The following is a 21,036-nucleotide window of genomic DNA, read 5'->3' as shown; positions in this document are numbered from 1 at the left end:
TAATCCATTCAGATTTAATTAATTACAACTGTATGATATCTAGATTCTAAACTGTTATGTAGGTCTGCCCACGTAATAAGATGGTTATCCTTGACATACAGAATTAACAACACACTAATAAACCTATCAGTGCAGGTTGCTGATGTATCACTTACAGGAAAATTCATAGGCCCAGAATGTCAAACTTCCACAATTTATGTAACAGTGTACAGTTATGTGAATTAAATGACGTAACAGTACAGTAGTTCCCATTTTAAACTGATAATGAACAAGAGTCAAACAGGAATTTCCTCCAGGTAAGGTAATAAGGGAGCTTCATTAAGCTCACCACATCCATCCTTCTTATGCAGCACATCACTGTATTAGCTTTTTGTCACTGAACTGTCATATTTGTAGTCAAATGCTGCATTAAAAAAAAATCTGTCCAAGTGGTAATACTGTCTTAAATAAAAGTTAAATTAATTAGGGTATTTTCCTCATTTTTAAATTTAATTTACTTTAAGCATGCAAGCTCTAATTTTCCTTTGTTTCATATGTTATGACACAGCATGCATCAAGAAGACAACAAGCCAATCCACTTGCCAGCATCTAAAAGCTAAACCCTCTGAACTATTAGGAGAAAACAAATAAGCAAAGAAAAAGAATGAAAACACAAGCCATAGCTATATTAGATCTATTAACTATTAGATCCCCAAAGGTTTTTCATTGTGGACAAGCTTACCTCTGCCACCAAACTTTGCACTCTTTGCACTGTGTCCTGGAAGTACCATTCTGCACTTGTGTGATAACCAAATAACCCTCGAATTAACCTAGCCATAGTTCATGACCTCACTTTCTACTTTGAAATATGACAAACTTTGATGCCAGTTTTGTACTATGGGACAATCTGTGTGGAAGCTGACTCAGATGTGAGATTCCATACCATTCCCAGTGACTTTCTGAAATCTAACAATACTCAAAAAACATCAAGGTTTCCTACTCCTTTTTCAGTATATTTGGGCAAATCAAATTTAAATCCATTCCTAGGAATTTCACTGCGTAATTACATACATACTAAATCTGTTCTCCAAATATTAGGTTACACCAGTTACACCACTCTGCAAAAACAAGTGCTGTCATCAGAACACACATCTGGGACTGGAACAAATATTCATTTTTGAAAGTTTTAAGGTCTGCATTGCAAAGCAGAATAATTCAGCAACACTTTGCACTTTCAAGTCTTCAGTAATTGCAAGCTGTTTTTCTTGTACTATCAGTCTATTGATTTGTTGTAAGTTAGAGTCCAAATATCATTTGTTCTCAGGGAATAATATTCCCCAATTGTTTTAAGTTTAATCAGTAATTTTGACTCTTCTACTGTTCTTACTGAACAGAACAGAGCATAGTATAGTAAACATTTCAATGGTTTCTAGATTTGGTGTGCAGAGAAATGCTTCATAACTCCATTTCTCCACCACTCCACCTCTGACTGTTTTTTCCTTAAACTTTGTAAGTTCAGCTTATAGTCTTTAAAATAAAGGTTGAGGTTTTCCCTGAATAACGTCTACAATGGCAGGACAAAGGAAAACTGATTTTGTTTCCTGACCACAACAACTATACTAACAGAGCCTATCTGAGAAACACAGCTTCTATAAAGATTTCAATTACTTACGGTACAGAAGTTTTTCATTGCACTCAGGGGCATTTAAAACCTGATGCCCATAGTTTGTGCACAGAATATTTACTTGAACTGTTTCATCCCTGTCTACTGAGATTCATAAATAAATATGTTGGCTAGGCTTGGTTTAATGACAATTCAAATATAATCACTTAAATCAATACTAATATCTCTTCTAAATAGGCTTAAGCATCCCAGGTTTTCTAAGTGCAACAGCCCACAGAAATGATTGCAGCTCTGATGTTTTTTATTGGGCTCCACACAACTAGCAGCTAGAGAATAAGCCCGTCTATTGCCTCTTATTTAAAATGAATGCATTAACAAGGCAAAACCAACCTGGCTTCTCTTTCTTAAACACTTGGCTCTACAGAATCAATGACCCACCAGGGAAAGCACACAACTGCCAGTTCCCACCAAAGGAGCAAAAAGAGACTTCTGAAGACTTGTAGTTGGTTTAGAAACACTGCCCCAGGAAGTGAAACAGCAAGTTGACTTGTTGGGCATAACTTGATGGTGAGAATGATGACCCACAGGAAAAAAAAACTAACTTGATTGATCTTCATAAAACTGAAGAGGCCACTAAAACAGACCTCATGTCATAAGAAAGGACAGTACAAAACCCTGTGACTGACTCCACACTAAAGTAACTCCTTCCAAACACAGGTGAGACAAGCCATTTTATTTGTTCAGTTCATCAGTCAGTAGGCACTTTACCTAGAGCAGTGCATTCTTATTGAGTTCATACAACTGTAATAAGGAACAAGCACTTAAATCTTCTGTAAGTTATCAAATTTTTCACAACTATTCAAATACAGACTGCATAAATACACACTTATCCTCTGCACGAAGAGCTTACATTTCACCTCACAGTTCTACAGGATTTGGTATTTAATAGGAAATATATTCCTTTCCCTTTTTGATAAGTAACTTTCCTAGTTTTCAGATCTGATATTCTTCATCATTTATATCCATAATAATGCCTCTGCTTTAGTTTTTTTATACTGCAACTCTAAAACTTTTGACTATTACCTCAATGGTATTACCCTTAAATGCACTACCCTTTCACTACTCTCATCACATAACTAGCAATGCTTTTCTTCAGCATCTCCAATAATAGAGTCATGTTAAATATTATGTCTCAGCTATGTAAATCTATTAATTATTTCTAAGCACAAACGCCACGAGGAAGATTATTTTTAAATTTAAGCTGGAATGTTATAATCACACAACAAACATCTTCAGTCTTCCAATACTAAACCCTTATCCAGGGCAGCACCATCTTGGATTCACAGAATCACAGAATTATCAAGGTTGGAAAAGACCTAGAAGATCATCTAGTCCAACCATTACCAATACTTCCCAGCTAAATCATATTCATCAACAAAACATCCAGACGTTTCTTGAAAACTCCCATGGTCGGTGACTCCACCACCTCCCTGGGCAGTGCATTCCAATGCCTGACTACCCTTTCCGAGAAGTAATATTTCCTAATGTTCAGCCTGAATCTCCCCTGGCGCAGCTTAAAACCATTCCCTCTAGTTCTATCATCGATTACACAAGAGAAGAGGCCAACCCCCAGCTCACTATAACCTCCCTTCAGGAAGTTATAGTGAGCTATAAGGTCTCCCCTGAGCCTCCTCTTCTCCAGGCTGAACAATCCCAGCTCCCTCAGCCTGTTCTCATAAGGCCTGTGCTCCAGACCCCTCACCAGCTTTGTAGCCCTCCTCTGAACGTGTTCCAGGGCTGCAATGTCTTTCTTTTGGTGAGGGGCCCAAAACTGAACACAGTACTCGAGGTGCGGCCGCACCCTGCCGAGTACAGGGGGACAATTACCTCCCTGTTCCTGCTAGTAACACTGTTTTTGATGCAAGCCAGTATGCCGATGGCCTTCTTGACCACCTGGGCACACACTTTCGGCTCATGTTCAGCCAAGCATCAATCAGTACCCCCAGGTCCGCCTCCTCCACACAATCCTCCAGCCACTCCACCCCAAGCCTATAGCACTGCCTGGGGTTGTTGCGGCCAAAGTGCAGAACCCGGCATTTGGTCTTGTTGAACTTCATCCTGCTGGCTTCAGCCCAGCTCTCCAGCCTATCCAGATCCCTCTGCAGGGCCTCGCTACCCTCAGGCAGATTGACACTCCCTGCCAATTTGGTCTCATCCGCAAACTTACTGAGGGTGCACTCAATGCCCTCATCCAAGTCATCAATAAAGATGTTGAAAAGGACAGGCCCCAGCACCGACCCCTGGGAAACACCACTCATGACTGCTCTCCAACTGGACTTAACTCCATTTACTAGCACTCTCTGGGCCTGGTCCTCCAGCCAGCTCCTTACTCAGCCAAGAGTGCATCCATCCAAGCCATGGGCTGCCAGCTTTTGTAGGAGAATAGCATGGGAGACAGTGTCGAAGGCTTTGCTGAAGTCTAAGTAGACCACATCAACAGCCTTTCCTTCATCTATTAGATGGGTCACGGGATCGTGGAAGGAGATCAGATTGGTCAAGCAGGACCTGCCCTTCACGAACCCATGCTGGCTAGGTCTGATCTCCTGGTCATCCCACACCTGTCGCGTGATCTCCCTTAAGACAATTCATTCCATTACCTTCCCTGGCACCAAGGTCAGGCTAATAGGCCTGTAGTTCCCTGGATCCTCCTTACAACCTTTCTTGTAAATGGGAGTCATGTTGGCAAGCCTCCAGTCTTCCGGGACCTCACCCATTAACAGGGAGCGCTGAAAGATAATGGAAAGCGGCTCAGCGATCACCTCCGCCAGTTCCTTCAGCACTCTCGGATGAATCTCATCCAGACCCATGGACTTGGGCAGTCCAGTTGGAGTAGTAGTTCCCTGACCTCTTCTTCAAGAATCACAGGGGGTTCAGTCTGCTCCTCAGCCGAGACTACCAAGTCAGAGCGTGGGGAGCCCTATTCAATCTCAGTGAACTTTTCAGAACTACCTGTGGGCTCAGGGGTACTTTATTGTGGCAAACTTCCTTGTATTGTTCCTGTTGTTTTACTGCTTTTAAGTTCATCTTCTAGATAACATACAAACATAAACACTGTAGAAGACTTCTTTCTCCTGGGGAAAAAAGTAGCAAAATTCAATTCTTCTTATCCAGAAACCTGTTGTATAGAATCTAACATGAATCTAGGGCAAGAAGAAGAAAGGAAAGAACACCATCTCCCTATAACAAATAAGTCACCTGCCCAGCAATTCCATCAGCAGATCTGTCCCTGCATGTTCTCTTCTTTCTATTACTAGTGGCAACACAACTTTAAACAGAAGAGACAGAAGCAATTGTATAGCTCATTTTCTGCCAGAAAAGGCAACTCTGATCATTTAAACATTAAATTTGTCTTTGTAGTATAAAGTCACCTTTAACTTTGTTCAATCCACTGTGAAAAGAGATCTCAAAATACTGCTGTCTTGTCTTGTTCAAAATATGGGATAATGCCTTTTGCAACGCTGCTGATTATTTAATATATCTCAAACTTATTTCCTTTGAATTCTAAAAGTAATGTTCTGAACCAAATTCATATTCTTGTAAAGCTGTTTTTAACTGGAGACCGACCAAATACTAAACCAAAGAACACTGCTCATTAGGATCACACACTGACTGACAAAAGAAAACTGCTTAGCTATAATGTCCCTTCTTTTGTGTTTCAGTGCAACCTTATCCTCACATCACTGGTTATTTCCTTTCCTGTACCTACCATGGAGCTCTACTCCCACAGCAGAGAACATGGATTACATGAAAACTAACAACATGAAATAAATAAATAAATAAATAAAAAATTGGAGTTCAAAAGATTAATAAAATAACTATGAAGTTCTGAAGTTCAAGTTGAAATTTAAACAAGAGACAAACACATGAACAGCTCAAAAGATGCGGCCAGTCCTCACTAAGCAATTAAGAGAGATAAATGAACACTTTAAACTCTACTGCTGTATTTCCAACTCTTTAACAACAAACACTGAGAGGTCTGCTTTCAGCACAGACTACAAGAGAGAAACCTGGAATATCCCAAGTGTACAATTAGTGAATGCAAATCACTAGCTTTCTACCTGGGAAGCTGAGAACTGGCAGTTCCAAAAAGATGCTCACTTCTGAAATACTGAAGAAAAGCAGAAAAGAACAAGCCAGGTAGATGCAAAATAAATGAAAGGGGTGCAGAAGTAAAAGAATATCTTTAACTCTTGCCAAAACAAAGTATGTCAAAATATATTGCCAAAATTTGTGTGGCAAAGACACAGTCCTCATTTCATCAGTAAAATGGTATATATAAACAAGTGTATGTAGAAATCACTGCATCATGTACGTCCTTTGTGGCTCTCCTTTTAATATGCAATACACAAACATATAGTTCATACACATGAAAAAAAAGACGCTCCTAATATTTCTAAACAACTGATATTGCCATTAGGCCGGCTAAAGCCACATTGATTTTTCTCTTTATGAAGTCTGTGTGAAGTTAGTATTTGTTCTGTTAATTTAAAAAAATATATCTTCTAAATAAAAATCACCTGTAAACTTTTCTGCTATTGGAAAGTTATTGGGAATCACTTATCACCATGTTGTCCATCCGTTCTGATAACAACCTTACTAGCATGTAGGTGAGCCTTGAAGCAGTCCTTAAGGAAATATTTTAAGGTTTTCTTTGACACTGCTATCTCAGAAAATAGCTGAAGTCTATGACAAAGCATTCTGTCAGTTTGCTCCCTTCTTGTTCCTACTTGTGTTTACTTGTGGGATGGGCTGCATCAGAACAAGTGCCACAATTCAAGCTACACATACACACAACTCCACTCATCTGGATGTCACTTGTGCATTGGGTACAGCTGAGCCTGAGTGGTATCAGTACAAGCCTACAGATAGATCAACCCTACACAACACCATGGTACAGCTTGCAGCAGATGCAGGTACCATTCTGTCGTCATACATCAAACCACAGCCTATATCAGGGCTCACCACACTTCATTCTTGTTTGCTTGCCACATACACACAACTCTTGTCCAAAGCAAGTTCATGATGCTTCTGTAATAAGGAATGAGAATGTGAGGAACGTGCATGAATATACTGCACTGACAGCTGGATGCAGTCCATAGCAGCTTCATCATTAAGTGACTTTGGGAACAGCAGAAGGGTATCTCCACCTTTACAACTTCCCCCTTGGCTTTTTTGAGCAGCTATGAGAACTGCAAGTATCTAAGAGGTTTTTCAAAGCTCACAGCATAAATTATAACACAAAGCATTTCAAAGTGCAATTATAAATGTTCCTGACAGCTTTGACTGTGATATTTTGAATTATTTAAAAACACTTATTTTCAGAATATATCATAAGGAGAACTACATAGAGAGGGGGGAACAGCTGCTGATAAAATCCTTCTGGATTGCTAAAATAGCTTTTTTTCCTTTTCTTTTTCACTGTGTGTATATGTGTGTTTGTATATATACATACACACTCACATACAGAAAAGACACACTGAAAGCAAATGCATGTCTCACTTCCTACAGGCTTCCCTTTTCTCAGAAAGTAACACTTACCTCAACATATGCCTCCATCAGCAGCCAGCACCTGGTTTGTCTTGTAGATGGAACAAAATGTTCTTCTTACCCTCACCATAAAGTTATTTTATCAGGCTCCCAGTCTCCTCTTCTTTAGCTACACCAAGAGCGAGGTGGAACTGAACCTTCTCAGAGAGTTTCTAATCATCACTGAACAGCTGTGAACGCACACGTGTTTCTCCTCCAATTCCCTACCAGTTTTGAATCACACTTTTCACTGTCACGTTTTCAGGATCAACAGAAGGGAATGCCACAGCAGAAACCTCTTTGTCAATGCACTTTGTGAGATCAAAGGTTTGGTTCAGAGAATGACACGTGAACACTCTTGAAATTCACCACATGTGCAAACTAAGGAGACTTGGATGATATACAGGCACCATTATTTTAGCTCAGACAGATACAAATTCATGCAGCTGTCTACATACATAATTTTAATGTGACATACACAAAAATATATATATATAAGTAAATAAAGGGAGGTTGTAATGTCTTTGTGACCCTCACTAATATAAACTCAAATACAACTATGGAATATTGGAATCAATGGCCTCTAGTACAACTACAGAAATTCTGCAATGATGTAAATTTATACTTCTCCTGCTGCATTTCCCAGGCTATCAGTGTACTAATAAAAATAGACTGTTTTCCAGTCTACAAATAACTACCACAGTTAAATTTGTTGAAACTCACGAGATACCCACTTACATCCTTTCATACAGATGATTGTTCCCCATATATAATTAACATAATAATACAAAGATTTCGATTCAAAAGCTATTAAGGAATTAAAATTTGAACAACTTTAGGCATAACTCAAAAACCTCTTCTCTAATTTTCTACTAAAGAAAGACAAAGGTCATAGAAATGCTATGTCCAGCTGGCCTATGTGTTCTCTTCTCTCTTAAAATTTAGCTCCTGTGCACTACTGTGCAAGGTTAGAGTCAAATAAGCACTTAGACATCAGCTCAGTAATTTACATCATTAGTTTAACCCTACACTCAATTTCTTACTGGTATGGCTTAGCCTCGAGAGAGCTAAAATGTTGATCACTTTTCTGGAAACAGAAAACCAAGCTTTTTAGCTATTTCAGGACCTCAAATAATGTCATGAGAGGGATGGGGAAAATCACATTCCCCCCCAGTGGTAGCCCTCAGTTCGGCATACCTTTCCTGCTGCACTTGGTTGGAGTACTGAGGAATACTCTGACAGCGAGAAACAATCCAAGCTTTAACAGAGATTAAGTACAAATTCCCACAATCAAGGTGAACAGTAGTCAGCCTTTCAGGAGCTGAAAGGAGGATCTTCTGCTTGCTTCTACACTTATCAAGAAAGTTAGAAAAGGAGTACAACCTATAGAATCCAGCAGCAATTCAAGGGGTTTATTGATTTGGCTTCTACCTGAATTAGTGAACAGTTTTCTCAAGGGGAATTACAATATGTGATAACTTAAGAAAGGACAAGTCCACTCTTTCAGAGTGATATATTTTGCCTTGCTGCATTCATATCCAGATGTGTAACTAAACATAACATGAATAAAGGACTTTAATTATACTGAGTTATTAGCTGGTGTTACTAGAAGAGTGAATTAGGTACTTCCAGAGAGAAAGCTGCATTTAACACATCCCACTTTGTGATTTGTGCTAACTCCAATATCTGATGTACTGACTTCCTAGTAATTCCACTATTCACACTTAACTCCCTCCCCAGTGAGCAGTTCACTCCTTGCTCAAAACCAGAAATCAACGGCTGTTTTTAGACCAATTGCTCCTTCCATATGGCAAGTTACTTAAAAATACAAGTAAAAATTTTAACAGAGTAAATGTCATAGAACAGAATATGCATGCATGAGTGTAAAACAAACAAAAAAAAAAACTAAAAAAAAGGTAAAAAAGTAAACCAGAGAAAACAATTCTGTATCTATTACCAAAAGTTGTGTGATAGCTATGAAAGAACACTATAACAACACTATAACTCTTCACATTAAACCAAGAAAAATAATTCTCTGTAACATACTTGCACTCATATTTATATCTAAAAACACATCCAGTTACCTTCCACTTGAGAATCAAATAAAAAACACTTGAAATCTTGAAAAAAACCAACAAAAAAACCACCATTATTTGGTAGTTAAATGCACTATTCATTACCACAGTGTCAGTGGAGTCTTATATTTGTTTCACTGTCTTCAGAGAAAGCTGGGGGGGGGTGGGGGGGGAGAAATGTAGAGCCTTGATGATATATTTACATATCCCTGTTGGGAGAATTAGAAAAATGTGCCTGTATGGAGTTGCACATTTCTGTGTAGCTCAGAAATAATAAATGATATTGTGATAAAAGGATAACCACATTTCAAACTCCCATTTCACACCTCCATTTATGCTACAAGCAACACCCGGTACAATTCTGCCATAATATATACAAAGAAATGCCAGTTAAGGAGGCACTGTACTCATGAGCTCAAAAAAGACTCTAAAAATGATCAAAACTTGGAGGGGCCCATCGCTAAAGGTTTACTCAGCCAAAAATGTATTTTTTGTTCCTTGTTCTTGTTGCTGGACTTCACCAATATCCACATTTTTCAGGAATTAATACTCTTTAACAGCTTATTTAGGATGCAGTTTAATTACTCAAGGCTGTCATTAAGAACAAAGAACAGGAGCACAAGAATAGCAAAGACTACATGCTCCACATCTACAGCCCAGTTAACAGTATGTAGATCTGAGGTCATACTTTCAATTAATTTAGCTCTCATCTCAAATAATAATGTCACTTAACCAGATCTTAGATCACTCAGAGGTGGTGACCCAGCAAATCCTGACATCATTTGCTGATGATGCTTATGCTCTGCAGAGTTAAGTGATGGTAGGGGTAAAAATCCCATCCTTTATGTAGAACTTCTTTTTTTCCTTTAATCTTTAATCCCCAGATTTTGGAGGTACAGAACTGCTCCATACTGAAGATGATTGCCCTGATCAGTGAGGGGCCTTTGGGAATGACCCAAAACAATCCAGAATTCTTAACTTCTTCATCAGTTCCAGAACACCTCCAGCACCTGCAGCTCCATGGGGAAACATAGCTCTCTTCTACAAACTAAAAGCGACCATTTAGGCTCCAAAAGCACTATTTCATACTCAGATCTGCAAGTTAGAAAGTGTACTGCTTTATTTCATGAATTCATAGCTACAGGAGAGTAACATTAGAAGCTGAGGTCTGTCATAAAACCAGAAACTGTGATTTTTGTGTAGCTCAATAAACTATCAAGTGATAACCTCCTGTACATCATATTGAACGACTCTCTCATGTGTGGCTGCTTGGAGAACTTCTCCAAGATCATTTATATGGGATATAAATTGACATCACAGAAAGATTTCTTTGGGGAAGGAAAGGCTGCCACTAGTTCTGCCATGAATATTCCTCTCCCAGCAACATATTAAAGTCATTTTAAAGCCACATCCAGCCTGGCCTTGAATGCCTCCAGGGATGGGGCATCCACAGCCTCCCTGGGCAACTTATTCCAGTGCATCACCACCTTCTGTGTGAAAAAACACCCCCATAATATCTAACCTAAATTTCCCAATCTTAGTTTAAAACCTCTCCCTTTGTCCTATCACTATCAAACCATGTTGATACAGTTGTTCCCCCTCCTCTTTCTATGCTCCCTTCAATGATGGAAGGCCATCACACATCCAAGGATGGGGCAAGGGAGAACTCTGAGTACAGAACGCTTTCTGTAGGGAAGCAATTTCTACTTCACCTTCATGCTTTGTTTTTCCCCCAAGTCTTACAACTTTTTCATTACAGCCATATTCAGAAAGTTTATGTGCGTCCCCAAGAGATCTCTGAATAGTTCCCCACTGCCAGTTTCCAAGGATATGGTAAATTCTCATCTCTTGTTGTTCAACTACAGCCTGTTTTTCCAAGTCTAATATGAAGTTTATATCTGTGAGTGTTTTTACACTACTATTTTTATGCAGCCATACTGAGGAAATGATGATCACTGAACCCTAGGCTCTCAAAAATCTGATGTCCAACTCGTCATTCACATTTCATTTTCATTTGAATAGGCTGAAGCAGCCTGTGAAACCAAGGCTCCTCAGCAAACGTGGTTCAGATAAAAAGAAGGAAAAAAAAGGCAAGACGCATAGTTCTCAACCAGTTCTTTTTGAGTGGAGAGGAAACAGCTGTATTTTCAGTTTTGTTTCTAGCCCAAGATAAGACTAGTGTTTAGTGAACTGAAACTCCCTGAGAAATGCATATCTTCTTCCTATAAAATATGTATGCATATGTATGCACATGTATATACTAAATATATATATATATAGTGGGGTATATATAAAGGCTGTGGGCCTTTCTGCAGCTACTTGCTTCGCACACCAGTGAAGCAGAACTGTCAATAGCCAGGCAAATCTCTGGTGTGACTCACACTATGGAGAAGACAGCAAGATGAGCCCTCATTTCAAAAACAATGCAACATCTGACTCTTTTTAGCCAACATAATCCATTTGACTTCTTATTCCCAGAGTGCAAAGTTGCTGTAAACTGCCAAGACGTAATTAAATTCTGATTGATCATACAGCATTATGCTATGCATGTTTACTCCACTTTCTTTTTTTTATTCAACTCACTTCATAATCTTGTTCTAAGACCCACTCAGTAAGGCACACAACACTAACATGAGATGTATATTGAATTAAGTTGCCCTCAGGGTTCCAGTGGCTGAACTGAAGATACAAACGTACTCTACCACAGAGTAGGAATTTATTATCATAAGCCTTACACTGGAAGGCACAAAGGTTAATTTTTGATGTTGTAATATGTTATTTAGTGGCTCACACCTATGCTCTCAAACACTTTGCACAAAAATCTATTCCAGACATCTTCAGCCCATTGGTTTCCATTAGACAAGCATCTTGTTTCTTAAGTCAAAAAAGACCATTTTTAATTTGATTATTAGTATTCCAGGTAAATTTGCTAGCAAACACATTACAGCCTTCACAGGTAATTTAAGCCTAAAGGAACTTAAGTTCTATACAACTAGACTGAAAACAACGTTGTCTTCTCCACACTAAGGAATCATGCTGTCAGAAGATGAAAAAAAAAAATAATAGGAGGACAAGAAGATACCAAGCTAAATGTGAATCTATTACCTGTCTTGAGATCAAAGTACAAAGGAACCCAAGGGATGAAATATAAATCCATATCATTTTTCATTTGACCAACAATTATTATCTCTAATACAGAATACTGTTTATGGGCTGAACGAAGAAGAATGGGTGTTATTGCTTTGATATCTAAGAATGATGGTATAACCTGCTTGCTTCCAAAGCAAAACAACATGCAACAGAGACAACAGGCACAATGAAAATGAGAGTCATGAAGTGCTATCGCGCCTCAGGAAAAACAGTTTTCACTGAAATATAGAAGATTTCTAAGGCATCCCCAGTCCAAACACAGATTTGTTCAATTACTCTGAATTAACAATTTATAACATGTGACAAAAGTCTTCATTCCAGGACTAACCCAGAAGTGTGTTTTTTTAATTGTTTTTTGTTTTTGTTTTTTTTACAATTAATATTTCCCAGTCTCATCGTTCATACCAAATATGGATAGTACTAATTAAAGGGAAACAGGAACATCATCTGTCAGGTAGTCAAAAGAACGAAAACAATAAAGAAGGCAGAAGCAGAGTAAGAGCTTTCGTGCCCGTTAAGAAGAAATACATTCTCCTTTCAAACTATTGCACTCCATTACAAAATCCCCTAGCTAGAGAATATTTGAAGTACAAAGTACAGATATACCCGTGGCTTATTGTACCTCCTTCCTTGTTTTTCAGCATCGCTTATAACAGATCCTGTCGTTTGATAACAGAGCAAGCGTTTGGAGGCTAAGAGCAGTGTTACAGTAAATTCTGCTGCACTGGAACAGTTGAAACTAACGAACAGATTTTGTGTCGGATTCTAGCTCAGTTGGCCCAGAATTTTAAGAGAGCTGACCTATTGAAAGTTTCATTTCTTGTGTTCAGGGTGAACTTTTTCGTCTGTTTGAAGTGAAATCCTGTTTATTCCCCCCCGCCTACCAGTGCATTTTCTATCTTTCAGCTACTGAAATCATTTTCTTTTAAAAAATATCCCCAAAACACTCATAACCTGCATTCATTACATTTAGCATGCTAAAATCTATTAAATGCCTCTAAAAATCTATGTGAAGTCACATATTTCTGTCTTTTCTCAATTACTGGGGCTAAACAGATGACTTTGACAGAACTGAAACCAAAGCGGAAAGGTCACTGAGTATTTCTGTTCCCTTTATCCATTTCTGACAAGGTGTGGTTTGATCAGCTAACTTTTTTTTCCTAAACCTCATTGAATAGGCATAATAGTGATTACCTGTTAAATACAACCCATTACAAAAGAACTGATGATCCACTGGAAATGAGAGAACATTGATATCATGTTCCTATCCACAGCTATAAGGGAACACAATTATGTTGGTTCGGCTCTGTCCAACACTAGAATAAAAGATAATCTACGACTAATAATTTAGTGAGCACACACCACGGTTTCACTGATTTAGGAGATAAACAGGGCTATACCATGCACAAGGCTGACATTTAAACACATTTTGTAATACTATTCCAACAAGAAAGTTTATTCTGCCAAGCCATGCAAGCCAGGCACACGTGCTCTGACAGGGATAGTTTTTAGCAGCTATTAAAAATGTATATAATAATGTAAAAATGTATATATAATTAATAATGCTACCCCTCAACACATAAAAATCAGATGTGAAACACTTTTCACTATACTTTTACATTAATTTGAGTATCACAGTCAACCCAGCAATATTTCATCATCGCTGAAGTACAATATCCTGCTCTTCCATTTCTGGTTTGTCATTAAAAATATCACCTTTAGATATTTGCAAACAGAAACTCTTCCTATGCAGCATTCCATCTAGATGTCTGTAACAGTAAAAAATGATTCAGGGGCAGATTGTAAGTTCAGCAGCAGTGCCTTTCCTGAAAGCAACTGCAGAGTTATGAGCTACAAAGCTGACCTGTACAGACTACTAAAATACAGACAGAACAAAATAAGCCTAAAGAAAATTCACCTTTGCACAGTGTTTTCCACCTGAAAACTGGGGTCTCTTGGGAATTCAAGAGTACATCGTAGCTTTATAAAAAAGAAACTCTATACACACATAAAAATGTCAGCATTTATGAAGTACACTTATGTTGATTCTCACCCGTCAAGGGTTTACAGGCTGATTCAGCCCAGTTCCATGACAAACAGGGCAGAGGGATTCACAGTTCATACTGAAGTTCTAGCATGTCCAACACAGCAACGCTCAGTGGAGGTGTGACTTCATTCAGACCATGGTAGTCTACCATCAGCTGCCATTCTCCACTGGCTTTACCAGTTGAGTGAGTTTGCTGATCACTCCCTGACTCTCTAGATGACAAACCAACTTATAAATGGGGAGCAAGGAACCCTGTTAGTACATTACTGCCATCTGTGCACTGTTTTTGTAGCAGTTAGTACCAGCTGCTCTTTCAGATCAACACTACCTCCCAACTTGGTGTCTCCTGTAAACTTAATGAGGGTGCACTCAATCCCCTTGTCAGGATTATTAATAAAGATGTTAAATGAAAGTGGCTCCAGTACCAAGCCCGGAGGACACCCACCATGTAGCCTTTTCCAACCTTGGTGATTCTATGATCCTGCTCAACATTGGTGATCTCCTGATCACCATCCTTGAATTCAAACAGATAATTTATTTTTAAGGCGTTCATTAAAATCACTAGCATATTTTATGTCCAATAGCTCCCCCTCCTGCTCTACCACCAAAAGGAAATCTACGAGAATAGGCAAAGACTAAGGAAATCAACAAGGAAACCAACTAGGAAACACGGCTCACTGTACAGATAACAATGATTTAGAACAATCACAACCAAGAAAAATAAATCCTATAAATGCTAAAGGAGTAAGTTCTCTGTTTATCCAAGTGATGTAGTATTAAGTGAGGAGAAAGGAAATCTTTGCAAATAGTTCATTTGGTTTTGATTCTCACTACTGTAAGCTCCTCACTTGATTTCCGTATGGCCTAGGAAATCAAAGGAGCCTGAGCAGATGCAGATGTATGAGCTACACAGATAATCCCATTTTGATGCCTGAATACACTTAGCTTACTCATTCATATTTCAGATAAGCATAGAGTCAGTCCTCAATAGAATTCAGAAGTCTGCTCTGGTGCATGTGTTCGTGTAGTTTCCTAACTGGAGTGGATTTATTTTGACTGTAAACTACACCACATTCAAATCCTCAATTAAGCAACTCACACAACCTCAGATCAGCCACATCATAAGCATATGGCTAATCTGCAGGAAAATCCCAGTTTAGCATGCAATTAGTTGTGCTCTTCCAAATATCAGGCAGAAAGCTTAATTTAATTCACATCTCCCATCAGCACATCCTTGTAATCATAACTGCCCTGTGTTTTGAGGAACACATACTCTACTAGAGAGGCAATAACCACAGGAAGGGAAAATAGGGATCCATTCCCATGCCTTTCTAGAGTTTCTGAATAACTCCTTCCTTCCTCTTATTTGTGAACACGTGGAATGCAAACAAAAGCAACTAACTTCCTGAGACAAATGCTTGGATTAATAAATTGGCTGGGTTATTTCACATGTTGATGACTTAAACTGGAACATCAAAGCAGAACCTGAGAGAGCTACCCTGTGTGACTAAGATCAACTTGATATTTCCTATATCCATGAACAAATGAAATTACCTACTACTAGTGTTAGAACTTCGCTGTTTGTCTTCTCTTAGAGGTACCTGAGACACCTACAACTGCTTCCTATAACAATGAACACCAAACACATCCATATGTGAGCTTTGAAAGTAGGAGTCAAAACAAAGAAGCCTGTTCTTACTCCACATGGAGAAACTAACACGCAAGTGAAATAGTAGAAAAAAATATATTCATGCAGCTCTGAGGAAATAAGACATTGTATATGGGAATAATAATGCCATAATTAGTAAGAGATAATATATCAACGAATATATTCTACCAGTGAAACCTTTCCAATTAATAAATATGCAAAAAAATAGTACAATTTCATGTGGGAAGTCAAATTAGGAGAGCTCATTAAAATCTGTAAATCTGCTTCAGACACCTATGGTTAAATAATTTATCAACCATTAACAGATTTACTAGAATAACACGTAAGTTACTGCTATCACTAAACTAATACTAACCTTCTGTTTTGTGAAAATTCTTTTTTCCATTAAGAATTCATATAAAAGTTTAATAGCAAAATGATTAACATACATGGAGCTTTGCTAATTACATCAGCTGAAGCAAACTTCAGCTGGCACCACACTAGGAACTAAAATTAAGGGGCTGCATTAAGGACTGCATTAAATACTGTGCATTTATCAAAGATATACTAACAGACTGTTAATTTGAGCTGACAGATAATAGCAGATGAAAATGAATCTTCACAGTGCAATAGATAAGGAGGTCTTCTACTAATAACTGTGGCTTTACAGGTTTCTGAACAAATAGAGTATAATTAACATTGCTTCCAGTCTGAAATAAAAGCATAATCCCACCCCCACCCCGCACCAATACTAGTCTAAGAGGACAGTAGTGCCCATTCCAGGAAAAATAAAAGGGAAAAAAAGGGTATTTAAGAAGCTGAACAGTGAAGGTTTATAAAACTAAAGAAACATATCATATAATACTTAAATGAAAGCTCATCTGCAAACAGATAACTTTTACCTGGACATTATCATTTCAATGGCAATTTTTATTTAACATAAAACATACAAGCTTCTGGAGCCTTGTTTCATTACTTTTCAAAGCTATCAGTGTAAAAATAGCACAATTGAAAGGACCTAGAAATTCTACTTGCATTTCCTCCATAGAGTTCCAAATCCAAAGCAGACTGCCCCAAGAAAGTAAAGCTGCTTCATCACTGCAGATCACCAACACCTGCTGAAGTACTTGAGCACAGCCACAGTTAATGAGAAGGTCATTAATACCACATGATGAAGAGGCCACCTTAGCAACACAGTGCAGCTATGGCTGTGCACAAGCTGTAGCCAGCAGTGTGGAGTGGGCTTCAAACCAATTATGTATGCAGATGTGGGGCAGTAACCCTGCAAGGCACAGTATGAGCTCCATGAACCATCACAGCCACCGGTACAGAAAGAAGGAATACACTTATGTAAATATGCACAGTAGCTATGCACGCAAAGCCTATCTTGAAAGCTTTTATCTCCCTTCTTCCCAACAAAATACACTGTAATGTGCAAAGCTCCTCGTGCTGTTGGAAGGGAGTTGCCAAGTCCATGCAAGGATGTGAATGTCAAGGCAGGTCGCTTAGTGAATGAAAGATGACAGCAAATAACTTCTCCTATCTTTTTCCCCAACTAACCAGTTTAAGATGGTCTATTTAGAGAATATGGAAGAAGGCAAAAATATATGTATAATAAAATCTCACTCTCTCCATTTTCCTTCCAAATGCTGGGGACAAAAATAATAGCATGAGCTCAATAGTGCCCTCAGAGTGACAATAACCATCTGCCAGGATATTCATAAGTCATATAATTAAGACTAAAAATGTTGTTATGAATCTGCATCTGAAATGAATGATACTTGATCTTTGAAACTGGCCCGTTTTTTATGACACTGAGGCCAAATGTAATCTTACACACTGGTTAATTCAGCTGCAGGTGCAATCCAGAAATCTGCATATTTATTAATCCTTAAATTATTTAACATATAATTAAAGAAAAAAATACTGCAAAGTATATCACATCAGGTGCTCCCAATACACCCTGAAATGAGCTATCAGCAGAAGGCAGAATTACACATTGGTTATTAATAAGAAAAAAGGTGTTTGGCTAAGAAGCTCATGCTCTCCAACATGGAGAACAAAGTGAGCCAAGATTTCTCAGCCTTGGTTTGTCCATGAAAGAGCTGTCTGGCACATAGAATCATAGAATCACCAAGGTTGGAAAAGATCTAGAAGATCATCCAGTCCAACCATTCACCTATTACCAATAGCTCCCACTAAACCATGTTTCTCAATGCAACATCCAGTCTTTCCTTAAACACCCCCAGGGTTGGTGACTCCACCACCTCCCTGGGCATAATATACTGGTATATACATGACATACTGCAGAGAATGACAAAACATGAGAGCACCTTAGAGCAAGCAAAAGCTTTCTGTCACTAATTCCTTTGCTCCTATTTTGATGAAACAGGAGAAAACAATTCATTTTTCTAAGGAACTTAATTATGGATAATCTGAAGCGGGTACTTTAGAGTATGCCATTGGAAAAAGCAGGAAATAAGTTTAAGGAGGGTTTATATGCTTGTGGAACTACACTTCATTTTTTATAACTTTGGTTGAATCAGCATTGCTATCTCAGATAACTAACTGTAGGAACAGAACATAAATGGGACACATCCATAAGGAAGTCACGTTCATTTGTACACTACATAAAGGCTGCTTCAACACTTTAGCTAAGAAAATACTCTGGACAAGAACTTCATGGTTTTGTTATTTCATTAGTCTTATCAAATCACAAATCCATGTTAGAAATCAAGGAATTTTTAAGATAATCTGTTGAAGACAAGAAGCAAAAGAGAAGATTCAGATTAATTTTTCATTTTCTATTAGGGGAGCTGTTGCAATTACAGCTTAGCTTGTCTGTGATTTCAGACAAACATTGTTTATATTGCCGTAAAAGATAAGCAAAACCTAATTGGACAAATTTAAAACAAAGCATCCACGGAATGAGGTGTCTCATTGATAAATACATTATTTCCCAGCTTTTGAGATTAACACTATTATTTTGTTTTCCCTATAATCAAGGTTTGTAGATAAAGTGGTGGGAGATAGTAGTTTCTAATAAGCACAGCAAAAAGAAGATAAGGGCTCCATTACTAAAAATCAACAAGCCATCAGTTCTTCCTGGTTTACTACCTAAAATTCAATTATTATCTATTATTTATTTGTACAAGAATAGTGAGAGATGAAATACTGACCCTGATACTAAGACCTTTACATAAAAGGTGCAATCTGGATATTATTAAAAGAAAGTATTTCTACCCTATGTTGTTTATATCTAACAAACAAGTAAAAAAATACTAGTGGGGCAAGAGAAGCACTCACAAGCACAACACCTTGCTCAAGGTCAGATTAGTAGGTCCATGGCAGAGCTGACAATAGGAATTCAAGCCCCTTGATATTGACTAGACTACCTTATTTACCAAAACAAGCTATTCAAATGTAATTAAAAGGGTATGCTCTTCTTATAATGAAATTTTCTAAGTTAGTAGATAATCATTTCAGCAGTTTGCTTATGATCACAAATCATTCTTCTTACTACAGTCTATGTAAGCTGACAGAATAATGACAGTTTCACTACATACATCTTGCTTCATTTACAGTTACATCAATGACTAAACAGGCCCCAGTGCAATAGACCCAGGTTATCAGTTTTTTAAAGATCGATGCAAATATGCTGAGGTATTAAACATATGAATCCAGTTCCCTTGCATATGAAATATCACTGACTTCACAAATAGTATTATTGACAAAGACCATTAATTTATAATGTTAGCTGTCAGGAATGCAAAATCTGACAGAAGATACCAGTAAAGAGAGAAAAGAGTATAAGACAGCTAGAAGGCAAAGAAAGCTACAGACTATTTGCTATCCATCTAATCTCAGTAATTATTTAGTTTTCCATCTCTTGTTCCCACTGAATGGTGATTCTGAAGTCTCAGCCCTTGTGACTTCCACTACACTGCTGTCTTCCGGGACAACACTTCGACAAGCTAACACTCTAAGTACTTGTAATTAGAGGATATTACCTGACTGTAAAAACAATTCAAATCACAAAAACGGCTTCATTTGTACTAACGTTAAATTAAAAAACTGAAGGGAAAAAAATACATAGGTCATAGCCACGACCCAGAAACCCCAAACAGAAGTTAAGAGTTACCAAGAAACCGAAACATTCTTGTATAAAATTATTAGACTGGAACAAACTCTAGACTTTCAAGTTTCCAGCTTCAAACAGAAATGTTTATCAGCATTATGTACAATTTTCTTATGGTTTTGCCATATCAGTGCAGACCATATGCCACCCCAGAATATGCAGTCATGCTGGTATATTTGCTCACAAGAGGATTTAAACTTGCAAAATATTTTCCTAAATGGTACACGTTATATATAGACAGAATTGGAGCCCTATGCAGCAGTAAACGGGTGATTAAATTGTGGGGAATCTTTACCAGTAACCTTCAAAGGAAGCATCTTAAAAAGAGTTCAGTTTTCTATTAGGTCCTAAGTTTTTAATTTGGAGAGTCTGTATGATTTAGACCACAGTATTATAAAGAGAAGGTAGGTTGTCTTTCCTATGTATATATTTCTCTGTACAGCTGATATTTACTTAAAGAGAACAATTTCCTTGTTCAGCTGTTCTGTTCTCTCAGTCTTACATACTACTACTGCTGTTGTTCATGGAAACCTTGCATACTATCATGCCCTGGATCAGGGTTTCACCAGATGCATTGCTACAGAACCATGGTGCTACTCTTTTGAGAGGACAAACAAGAAGCGACCTCAGTTGCAGACACGCATGACCCAAATCCCATATGAGATCTGCAATGGAAAAAGAACCCATATGTTTTGACTTTCAAGGCCAGAGTTTATCCTTTTAAAATAGCCCCAAAGCAAGTAACACGAGTTAAACTGTGTCATCTACACTCTTACTTACCTATTTTAT

The 21,036-nt window shown here is 38.1% G+C and overlaps 1 protein-coding gene across 1 annotated transcript in view; it reads right to left on the bottom strand.

Annotated features, from left to right (window-relative positions):
• The window catches only part of LUZP2 (leucine zipper protein 2), a 101,563-nt gene that overhangs the window by 59,229 nt on the left and 21,298 nt on the right, over positions 1-21,036 (bottom strand). The window lies entirely within an intron of this gene.

This window comes from Coturnix japonica, chromosome 5 (genome assembly GCF_001577835.2).
Source record: "Coturnix japonica isolate 7356 chromosome 5, Coturnix japonica 2.1, whole genome shotgun sequence".
In the NCBI taxonomy this organism is placed as follows: Eukaryota; Metazoa; Chordata; class Aves; order Galliformes; family Phasianidae; genus Coturnix; species Coturnix japonica.
The sequence above is the reverse complement of the archived record's forward strand: the minus strand, read 5'-3'. Positions and strand labels throughout refer to the sequence as shown.